This window comes from Schistocerca piceifrons, chromosome 1 (genome assembly GCF_021461385.2).
Source record: "Schistocerca piceifrons isolate TAMUIC-IGC-003096 chromosome 1, iqSchPice1.1, whole genome shotgun sequence".
In the NCBI taxonomy this organism is placed as follows: Eukaryota; Metazoa; Arthropoda; class Insecta; order Orthoptera; family Acrididae; genus Schistocerca; species Schistocerca piceifrons.
In genome coordinates this window covers 400,995,134-401,007,652 of record NC_060138.1, presented here as the reverse complement: position 1 = coordinate 401,007,652, position 12,519 = coordinate 400,995,134, and the positions used below count along the sequence as shown (strand labels likewise).

Sequence of the window (12,519 nt, the reverse complement as noted above, 5' to 3'; positions counted from 1 at the left end):
GACGTTCACTCGACCACGGCTTGATGCCGACTGACCTGTTGAGTGCGTGAACGCACAGATGGCGTCGCTACACCCCCCACAACCCGCACTGTGACCAATCGGAGGTTACTTTCTGAGCCGCCCTCGTAAATAATTACTCCCTCCCCAAATTACTAATAAGTGTCTATTGTAACATTATCAATCCCCCATAAACTTAGTAGTATGATTTCACAGCTGACAGTTTGTCAAAGGAATGATAAAACTATTTCGGTACATACAAATGAGTCCATTCAATATAAAAACCAAGAATCATACAATTACTAAAAAAATTTATTGCTTTAACTTTTCTTCAGACATATCTTTAATGTAATCTACAAAGTTTCACACACATGTAACCTGATAATGAACAAGAGTAGCAAATGACAAAATTACACATTTAAAATTAATTACTAACAAATAAAGCTTAATTAACATTAATGAAGTTATTTCCATAAGGCATGGAGGTACAATTTCCAAACACAGTAAAATATCAACAATAACAACTGAAGGCAGTGTTACAAATGTTACAGCTTTGATTAAAAGGCAATATGGACAGTTGATTTCAACATGTTAAATGACACTCCACGACAAAAAATGGAACTGGGACTATTCCTGTCGCCCACAAGATATTATTTCAGGACATAATACAGGAACCTGCAAATAAACTTTTGCTTTAATTATATTAACACAGAAATTCTGTAGGTTATCATGCATACTTTTCACAGCATTCTGCAATCCATTTGTTTCTTCTACAGATATGTTATACAGTACATTTTACATCAATAGCATCTGGTATTGAACATCTGCTTAACTTAAAGCAGCCATTTTACGAATTGGGAGCTGAATGCAAAGTAGGTCATTCCTTGTTACAGCAGTGTCATGTGTTTATTAGGTCATATACAATAGTTAATGCAAAATCCCCTACCCCCTCTAACCTTAGAGCCACACAGGAAGCTCACAAGCAGTGAACAACATATTTCCTTAAAGTATAAAAGAGAGAAACAATATTCTTACACTCATTATTAACATTACAGTGTCTACAGTAAAATATAGTCTCTGAAATGTACTAGTGGAATACTGTTGTAATAGTTTCAAATATTTCAAAGATAAAGAGTGGGGTGAAGCATAAACTAGACACATTGCGGGCAATGTATCGCCATACCTAGAGCAATCTGCATTGGCTACGTCCCGTTAATGTAAAAAGGCTAAATCAGCAATGAAACTGATACATATACGGTAAGAGGAGCCACACTTTGAATGAGGCATTTTCTTGGCCTTAGCATTTGCAACAATGTTGCTATTAACAAACAACCAATCTGCCAGGAGTTAACTCTGAATAATTACCTGTCAAATTAGCAACTTATGACAACGTACAGATATTGATAACATAAAAAGGAAAACCAGTATAGCACTTATGGACGCTATCAATAAACAGGGTAAACAACATTTGTCTTTTAGGTAGAATCATTCAATAGAGGACTCCCAACTGGAGTTCAACTTAAGACATAAAGAAATCTATTGGATGGGAATAAATTATCTACAAGCACGTTGGTAAACTATTGTGCAGACAACAGGTATCCCTAAATCAGAGTGACCTGCTGAAGTCTCTCTTCTCAGAAGTGTTATTTGCTTGTGGCACAAACTCAAAGTAATTAGCAGTTCATGCTCTCTCAAACAATGGCCTCAGTTGTGCAACTCAAACGTGTGGAGATAAAAAAAGGAGCACATAACAAAAATTCCAGCATTCAAGAAATAAAATCTCAATAACTCAAACACACATTTTATACCAACAATAAGACACACAAACAGAATATAAAATTTCACTCTCCATGGTTAGGCACTTACCTTCCTCACTTCTGGCACTTCTGTGTATGAACTACATTTTAATACCTGTTCTCTTAGAAAACTAGTGACTAATAGTCCATCATATTACAACCAAACTGTTTGTACAATTTTAATAATCACGGAGCAACAGGCATAACTTTGGTTTTTAAGTGGGAACATTATTCATCTAAGTGACGTGAGATCAACTTTACGAAACAAAAGCTTAAATCATATTACAAATTCCTGTACATATTAAACTTCTATTAAAAATAAGAAGTGCTGTGGTATCCACACATTCATGGAATATTTCAAACTCCATTGAGAAGTTGAACTAGCTATGACAAGTACTCCTAACAATATACAGTGCAAAGGCCAAACACATATTGTCACAAATACGACTTGCTATGGCCATGTCAGCTAACTATGGGCTTGTATTGAATACATTAAGGACTGAAAAGATTTACTACAAAGAAACTGTCACATTAACGCACACATATGGGCTGAGGTGTTACATTTTGACATGCAGACATATCCCATGAACACCTGACTCTAGATTCAAACCTAACTACAAGGGTTGATCCAGAAGTAAAGTTCCAAACGAGCTCCAGCCACGCAGGAAGGGGCTGGGCGAAACCCATCAACACCGTTGTGCGTGGCTGTTTCCCCACTCTCGATTCTGCCTGGCCACACTACGCTGCACCACTCAGTATTGGCTCAGCAGCCGCCTGCAATGGAGATGCCCACTGTTGATCCCGCCAAGTGCGAGATTCGTTCCGTAATTCAGTTTCTGCTCAAGAAAGGGACTCCATCCATGGATATTCATTGTCAGCTGACACAAAAGTATTGCGACAAGTGTATGTTCGTTCAACATGTCTAAAAATGGTGCAGGGAGTTTAGTGCTGGTCGGAAAGAGGTCCATGATGAAGGAAGTGGGATTCTGCCTGGCCACACTTCGCTGCACCACTCAGTATTGGCTCAGCAGCCGCCCGCAATGGAGATGCCCACTGTTGATCCCGTCAAGTGCGAGATTCGTTCCGTAATTCAGTTTCTGCTCACGAAAGGGACTCCATCCATGGATATTCATTGTCAGCTGACACAAAAGTATTGCGACAAGTGTATGTTCGTTCAACATGTCTAAAAATGGTGCAGGGAGTTTAGTGCTGGTCAGAAAGAGGTCCATGATGAAGGAAGTGGGAGACCTTCAGTTTCGGTGGTGGGTATCAAGATGGTCCAATGTTAAGTGCTTCAAAACAGGAGACTCACCGTCCGCGAACTTGTTGCTTGGATTCCTGGGAGATCTTACGGTACAGTTGAAAGAGCTTTGAGGGAAAAATTGGGTTATCCCAAGTGCTGTGCCTGATGTGAACTGTGTATACTGACAGTAGAACACAAGGAGAAATGCCTTCATTGTGCTTCCCAGTTTAAATGTCGAGAAGATAAGGAAGGATTGTTGGGCTCCACTGTTACGCGAGACGAAAAATCCAAACAATGGTGTCACTCAGGGTCACCAGTCGCAAAGAAGTTCAAAAACTCTGTCTCTTGGCAAAGTCATGGCTGCTATGGTTTGGGATCATGTTATTAATTTAATGGAAACTGGGACAACTATCAACCCAGACAGTTATTGCGAAATACAACAAAAACTCGGGTGAGCTATTGAAAACTGCCGGAGACGATGATGACTGACAGGTGTAATGCTGCTTCATGATCACGCCTGACCTCATGTCTCCCATCAAACTAACGAACTTTTGACAAACTTTGGTTGGACTGTCATGCCCCACCTACCTTATGGTCCGGACTTCGCACCTAGTGATTATCACTTATTCCTCTAGTTAAAGGAACATTTGGGTGGCCAATGCTTGTGAAAAGACGAGGAAGTCAAAGATGAAGTGAAATGCTTTTCAATGGGTTGGCGATGGAGTTCGACGATATGAGGATACAGAAACTGCAGCACCGGGAGAGGGGTGGGGGGGTGGTGAGAGGCATACAAGAAGATGATGACTATGTAGAAAAAGAGAACTAAGTTTCTTTTTTCCAACGATGTAAATTTCTAGGACAATAAACAATGTTGTCTATAATTGTAAAAACGAAGGGAACCTTACTTCTGGATCAACCCTCATCTATACACTACCTGACCAAAAAATGAAGCACCCAGAAGACATGGTTGCATGTCACTACAATTTCGTACATGACAGACAGGTAGAACAGCTACTTAGTGCATTTGTGTTGTTCATGTCTAGTCTTGTTACCAGGCCTCATAGTGTCTATAAAAGGCACGAACAGCGTTAGATATTGTCACTGTGAAGGACACAGTGATGCCGCATACTCGTGCGAGACAATGTTAACAGCACAAGATAGTTTGGTAGGGCGGGTCTCCATTTGACTGGCAGGTTGAATTGTGCAATATAAAGATTTGTGGGGCATTTGGATGCAGCAATGGCCCAATGTTGGACTGCATGGGAACATGAGGGCAGGCCATTCTTCATCAAGGTTCCAGTTGACACCATCTGACCACTACAAAGGAGGATCACTGTATTGTGCACCATATACAATTTAACCCCCTCGCATCTGCAACTGCCATCTAAGAACAAGTAATGGATTTTGCAACATTCAATGTCAAACTGCAACACTGATAGCAGACTATCAGCAGACTAAGGAACTATTTGGAGTTTTTCTTGCCCGAGAAGCAAGGACTGCTGATGAATGGCTCTCAGTATGTTCACAATAAATCGCGATTCTGCACTACCCTAGATGATGAACATTGACGCGTATGTTGACGACTTATAGAGAGGTCCAATTCTTCCAATGATTTGGATAAGCACTGTGGTGTTACTCCTTTTGTCATGCTGCAAGGAGCCAATAGGTGTGACTGATGGACTTACGATAGCACAACTGTATGTCACAGACACCCTGTATCCTCATGTGTTACCTCTTATGTAACAGTACCACTTTTCAACATAACAATGGCTGTCCACACATGGCATTTGCTTAAGAATGTCTGCATGATGTTTAAGTACTCCTGTGGCCAGCAAAGTTGCAAGATTTGTCCCTGATATGTCTCTTGAACGTTAATTCTGTGCCAGAGCCACTATCCGGGATGTCAAGGTCCAGTTACTACAGTCTTGAATAGCTTGCCTCAGAAGAGGATTTGACAGCTTTACTAAGCTCTTCCAAACAATCAGTGCATGCATTCAGGACATTGGGGTAGGGGGAGGGAAGGTGCCGCGTCATACTAATGACTGTGCTCGAACTGTCAGGTACAAGGGTTATTCGGTAAGTTCCTGAATTGAAATAGAAAGAAATCACTTACCTCAGTGAAATTTTTTTTATTTTTCAAGGCAGTCTCCCACTACACTAATGCCCTTGGTTCGGTGACGTTTCAATGCTTTTATCCCATCTCGAAAATTAGATTTCTTGAGGCCTGAAAAATGCCCATCAACACCGGCTGTCAGTTCTACATCTGATGAGAATCACCATCCAACAAGAAAAATTTTGATTTTGGGGAAGACATGGAAGTCTGATGGAGCCATGGAGCCAAATCAGGGGGTGTGGCAACAAATCTAATCTTAGTTCGTGTAAGTTTGACATGACAACAACACTTTTGTATGGACACGAACTGTCCTATGAAAGACAACTTTCTTCCTTGCCAAACTGTCTTTTTTCATGCATCTTTTCTGTAGCTGGTCCAGGAGCATAGCATAGTATTGTCCTGTAATTGTTTCACCAGTTGGGAGATAATCTAGAAGCAGAATTCCTTTTGCATTCCAGAAAACAGATGCCATGACCTTCTGGCTGAGCATATTGACATTGTTTTCTTCGGTGGTGGGGAATCAACAATTGCTTTGATTGTTGGTTTGTCTGTGGTATATAGTAATGGACTCAAGTTTCATCTGTAGCCACAACCCATTGCAAAAAATATTCTTGGTTGCTCTGAAAAACAGTCAAATATTGTTCAGCCACTTCCATTCTGATATGTTTCTGAGTCTGCATTTAAGAGTCATGACACCCAACAAGCAGATAATTTTCTCAAATCCAATGCCACCGTTAAACGTGATATGTCCATTCAGATGACATCCCTGCAGCCTCAGCAATTTCTTTCACATTCAATCGGCAAATCTTCCATTACAATTTTATGCACCTTTGCAATAATTTCCGATGTTGTGGGACATCTTGGCCAACAGCAAGTGGTTCGCCATCTCAGCTGTCCCAACCAAATTTAAACTCTATTTTTCCACTTAGGAACTCCTGAACACAAAGGACCAAGTACCTCAGAGTTTTCTTAAAAATGAGCATGAATTTCCTTTGCTATAGAATCTACCCACAGCACATTTTGATTATTCTGACAGAAACTTAAAATCCCAACTATACATTACATGGGAACATACCTTCAAAAAAATAAAACCCCACATATTTCTGTAACAACACTGATTGTTACGTGTTTGGCTGCTAGACAGCATCAGGTACTACATTTGTAGACTGGCTGTCGTCGTCTGGTTGAGACTGCCACTAGAAGTTGCCTTTACTTTGTGCAACTTTAGATACTCGAGAACAAAATGTGTGCTATCAGACTCTCCTTGCTTCCAAAAAAAGGAATAGTACATGATTCTGTGCTTGAAATTGAATTTCGTGGCTCAGAAAGTGAAGAATGTGATGTTAATTAAGAGATTGAAAGTGGTGACAATTCGTCAGTTGAGTGACAAGTGCTGCTCATAGTGACATGAGATTCACTGAGCCCCAACCAGCTCTTCCACGATTTATGTTCACAGGAAACTGTTGTGGAAGATATGTTTGGACTTCATAGCAACAGAGAAACTAAAAAATGACTTCAAGTTTCAGAATATCCAAGTCCAGTGCAAGGGTGTACTCAGGATTTTATTATTGGTGATTTTCTAAACTTTGTAACTAATTCTTTTGCACTTTAAAAGCTGTCTTTATATGTCTATACGCAATGTCATTCATTATACGATGTTTTCCATAAATACAAAAAATATTTTCTTGAACATAATTTGGAAGGAGAAAAAAAATAAAAATAAAAAAAAAAAAAAAAAATCGTAAAGGAGATATAATGCTCAGGAACATCACTACATGAGTACTGACATCAGCTGGTGATTCTGTGAACTTTTCAATTTGCTTTTTTAATCTGTAAAACTGAAATAACATCACACACACTGTCAACATGTAAAGTTCAATTACGTTTCTGTCATCCATTAAAAGTGATTAACACATACTGCCACCTGCATAAAAGGCCTGATGACTCAAAACATGATGTAGTGATCTCCACCAAAATTGATAACTGTAAATATTAAGGACCTAAAAGACTTATTACACAAAAACTTTTCTGATATGGCACACACTTGGGCAGAGGCACTATGGTCTGATGAACAAAAACTTAATCCTTCATTCTCCTGCAATAGACCACAGAACACAAATGAAAAACCAGACACACTCATGGAGTGACTACATGCAGCCAAACAATTGCAATAGTAAATGTCTAAAGATTTTAGTATTACCTTTAGTGATAAAACTCGTTACATCATATGAGCATAGCAATTAGAAAGAGAAAAATTTCTTCCTTGCAGCAGTCCGTGACAGGCACAACCACCACTGAGGACAGAAAATCCAAAACCAGTTCTCGTAGGCTATACTGCAACTGAATCTCAAATGTCACAATAAATAAACAACATTACATCATTACCTCTCCTCAGCCATACCTATCATTCTTGTAGCACTCGCAAGAAATTTATCATGTCTCAAGTCAAATATTCCTATAGAACTATGTTCACATACATCCCTCATACTGTCAAATAAATCCATGGTCATACTGGGCAAATGTCGCATTTAGCAATTCCTCTTAATAACCAACTTTGGCTTCCTGATGACACATTTACTTGTTCAGTATCATCATCTTCAAGAAGGCTCATACTTTCTCCCTTTACATCTAATAGTGCACTGCAACCAGAAAATTAATAGCCTGTCACGTAATGCTCATGGTGACAATACACAAATGGTTCCATCTGTGATGTCCGTTAAACACACAAAGCCACATACTCACAAAATCAGCATTGTAATCGTTTCCTCATGGCTGGCTCTAAATCCCACAACCATGCTCTCCTTTCAAGTTGTCCAACTTTGATTAGGAATTCCTAAGAGCCACGGTGCACAACTCGCCACACGCCACCTGCTGGAGAGGAACCAAATAGCTTATCCCACATTTAAATGCCCCCATGTCAACCAAGGGTAACTATCTAGACTAATACCTTACAACAAAGTATCTAATATTATTACTGTTACAAACTTACCAAACGGGCAGCTCTTCAAGTCTCTCACTACGGGCAGAGTTCTGCATGCCAGCCAAATCACGGTTGCCACAAGTTTCCCCACGTGAAATTCCCTGCTATTTCCATGATTTCCAAGACAAGTTTTAGCATTATTCCCTGTCAGGGACGCGCCCGTACTGGCGATCAAGGAGTCATTGAAGAAGGAGGCATATGATAGGTGATCATGCATGGCAGACAAACGGCACGCGCACCTACTGAGGCGAAAGTCATGGCGGCAGGACAATAGTAGTTCGGCAGCTTCTGCATACAGACTCTCAACTGAAAGTTCGACAGCTTCTGCATACAGACTCCCAACTGGGCTAATTTAAAAGATGACAGTGGCCAAATGGAGGCCACGACAGTGAACAGTATTAAGACAGTGTAGGAGGGATGGATGGGCAGATGCACCAACAAAGCATGCACAGTTTATTTTTGAATGGACAAGGGACCGGTACAAAAGGAGAGGATGGTTTGATCAGCACCCAGAAAGTAACATTGAGGACATGTAGGACATTGAGGGACCACGTACAGTTGGCTGTCAGGTAAGACATGTGGGAGAACCAAGAGTTTTTCCTATCGAACAGGAGCCCAAGGAATTTCGTAGTTTTGATGAGCAACAGGCTCAAGATGTAGAGATGATGGGAGAAACCAATTGCACTGATTTTGTCAGTGGAAAAACGAAAGCCATTGTCGATGTTCCATAAGTAAAGACTAGCAAGACACTGCTGAAGATGCTGCTCAATGAGACAAGTCTGTGAAGAGCTGCAATAGATAGCAAAGTCATCAACGAAAAGGGAGCCGGAGATGATGCCCGGTGGGAGACAGGCCATTATAGGGTTAATGGCGATAGCAAAGATGATGATGCTCAGTACGGAACCCTGAGGCACACCATTTTGCTGGATAAAGGTGCCCAACAAGGCAGAACCCATACTTACTTTGAAAACTCGGTCTTTTCAAAAATTCCTGAAGAAAATGGGGCAGGCAGCCACAGAAGCCCCACATGTAGAGAGTATGGAGGATATCAGTCCTTCAGCAGGTGTCTTAAGCTTTCTCCAAATGGAAAAACGCCCACAGCCTGGGATTTCCACAGAAAACCATTCATGACACGGATGGACAAAGTGACGAGATGGTCAACCGCAAAATTGTGCGCTTTAAATCCACATTGTGCAGTGGTTAGTAAATTACAAGCCACCATACCAGCCACGCATGAGTCATACATTCCATCATCTTGCAAACACAGCTGCGTGAATTATATATAAAACACCAAGATGGTGTAACTTACCAAACGAAGGCGTTGGTAAGTTGATAGGAGACAATAAAAAACACATAAACACACACACACACACACACACACACACACAAATATCGAGCTTTCGCAACCTAAGGTTGCTTCTTCAGGAAAGAGGGAAGGAGAGGGAAAGACGAAAGGATGTGGGTTTTAAGGGAGAGGGTAAGGAGTCATCCCAATCCCGGGCGTGGAAAGACTTACCTTAGGGGGAAAAAAGGACAGGTATACACTCACACACACATATCCATCCGCACATATACAGACACAGGCAGACATATGTAAATGTAAAGAGGTTGGGCAGAGATGTCAGTCGAGGCGGATGTACAAAGGCAAAGATGTTGTTGAATGACAGGTGAGGAACGAGGGGCGGCAACTTGAAATTAGCGGAGGTTGAGGCCTGGTGGGTAACGGGAGGAGAGAATATATTGAAGGACAAGTTCCCATCCTCGGAGTCCTGATAGGTTGGTGTCAGTGGGAAGTATCCAGATAACCCGGACGGTGCAACACTGTGCCAAGATGTGCTGGCCGTGCACCAAGGCATGTTTAGCCACAGGGTGATCCTCATTACCAACAAACACTGTCTGCCTGTGTCCGTTCATGCGAATGGACAGTTTGTTGCTGGTCATTCCTACATAGAACGCTACACAGTGTAGGCATGTCAGTTGGTAAATCACGGGTGCTTTCGCACGTGGCTCTGCCTTTGATCGTGTACAACTTCTGGGTTACAGGACTGGAGTAGTTAGTGGTGGGATGGTGCATGGGGACAGGTCTTAAACCGGGGGCAGTTACAAGGGTGGGAGCCAAAGGGTAGGGAAGGTGGTTTGGGGATTTCATAGGGATGTACTAAGAGGTTACGAAGGTTAGGTGGACGGCAGAAAGACACTCTTGGTGGAGTGGGGAGGATTTCATGAAGGATGCATCTCATTGCATGCAGGATTTGAGGGGATCGTATCCCTGCTGGAGAGCAACATTCAGAGTCTGATCCAGTCCTGGAAAGTATCCTGTGAAAAATGGGGCACTTTTGGGGTTCTTCTGTGGGAGGTTCCGCGTTTGAGGGGATGAGGAAGTGGCTCTGGTTATTTGCTTCTGTACCAGGTCGGGAGGGTAGTTGCCAGATGCGAAAGCTGTTTTCAGGTTATTGGTGTAATGGTTCAGGGATTTAGGACTGGAGCAGATTTGTTTGCCACGAAGACCTAAGCTGTAGGGAAGAGATCGTTTCATACGGAATGGGTGGCAGCTGTCAAAATGGAGGTACTGTTGCTTGTTGGTGGATTTGTTGTGGACGGAAGTGTGAACTTGGCCATTTGACAGATGGAGGTCAAGGTCAACGTCAAGGAAAGTGCCATGGGATTTGGAGTAGGACCAGGTGAATCTGATGGAACCAAAGGAGTTGAGGTTGAAGAGGAAATTCTAGAGTTGTTCATCACTGTGAGTCCAGATCATGATCTTATAACTCCATCCAATCACATGACTTGGCTGTAACCAAAAGATACGTGGATGCACACATTAATGACTGAGTAGGCTTACTACAAAGCAGCTGCCATCCTATCGCATATCCTTCGTCTGCCATGTCATGTTCCGACATGCACAAAACATAATCCTGCTTCCCCCTGCAACACACCGCACACAAACACCCACACCCACCCAGCTGCATAGCAAGGAGTCACTATAACCAATAAAATCATTTTAATGATATAAATCTAGCAAGTTTGTAAGATTACCTATAGCAGGTGCACAATTACATCAATTTGGCATAACAGAATTATACAGGCTTACATGTTCGCTGGGAGAAAATCCTTCCACGAAATGCAGTTAATCCTGGCAATCAAAGGCAAATTCCCTTACAGCATCTGCAATTAGAAAATCATGAAACGCTCTCACCTGCCACAGCAATCTATGACAGGTCTAAAGACCCCTAAGGACAGAAAAACCACAACCAGTCCTCACTGGCGATTCCAAAACTAAAAATCACAATGAATAAACAAACTTATATCATTACCTCTATCCGGTTATATGCTCTGTTCTAGTAGCGCTCTCAAGTAATCTCGAACCTGTCGCAAGTCAAATGCCGCAATGGAACTTTGTTCCCATTCTTCCCTCATACCGCCAAATACACCCATCGTCGTACTCCGCAGATGTCAGTTTCACAGTTGCTCCTTGTACACACCTTTAGCTGACTGATGACCCATTTGCATGTTCACTAAGATTGTCTTCAAGAAGGCTACTACTTGCATCCTTTACATCTAATAACACACTACAGCATATTCCTGCAACCAGAGAATTAATAGCCTGTCACCCCATGAACTAATGCTCACGGTGACAACACACATTTGTGATGTTCATTAAACACACAAAGCCACATACTCAAAAAGTAGCCAATCTAACTGTTACCTCACGATTGGCTCTAAATTCCCCTACGATACTCCTCTTTCAAGTTGTCCAAAGTTGGTTACCCATTCCTAACGGGACACAGTACACAACTCTCCACACAGCACCTGCTGGAGAGGAACCAAACACCTTATCCCACATTTAAATGCCCCCACGTCAACCAAGGGTAACTATCTAGACTATTACCTTACATCAAAGCAAGCAACTAGACTCACAGAATTAAGTGTATTATTACTGTTGCAAACTTACAGACTGGGTACCTCTTCAAGTCTCTCACTATGGGCGGAGATCAATGTGCCAAATACCTGTTGAAGAGAAAACAAGCACCCACCCCATTGCAGACAAATCAACATTGCTCAATTTCACCAATCAATAAAGAAACTCCCCATAATGCAAAATTAGCTTCACCAATCATTTGACACTCTTAGCGAGTGTCACAATGAACCATGTATTATCCACTGCCTTTACAAAACATAATAACGTACTGTGCCTGTTGTGACTCCCACGCAGAGCCTCAAAACTGTTCAATATACAATCAATAAGCTACATAAGCTATTCGGCTAACCTGCAATCAGAAAATGCCACATATGCCATACACTATAACAAGGGCAGACTTCTTCTAACTTCACCCAATCACATGACTTGGCTGTAACCAGAAGATATGTGGATGCACGCATTATTGACTGA

General features: G+C 41.7%; 1 long non-coding RNA gene across 1 annotated transcript; it reads right to left on the bottom strand.

The window, feature by feature from the left end:
- Positions 1–291: 291 nt before the first annotated feature.
- LOC124788453 lies at positions 292–9,541 on the bottom strand. The gene is made up of 5 exons (XR_007016094.1): positions 7,892–9,541; positions 7,535–7,788; positions 7,350–7,443; positions 5,150–5,260; positions 292–672 (listed from the first exon to the last, which is right to left on the bottom strand). It is a non-coding gene; the product is annotated as an uncharacterized LOC124788453 (long non-coding RNA).
- Positions 9,542–12,519: the final 2,978 nt, after the last annotated feature.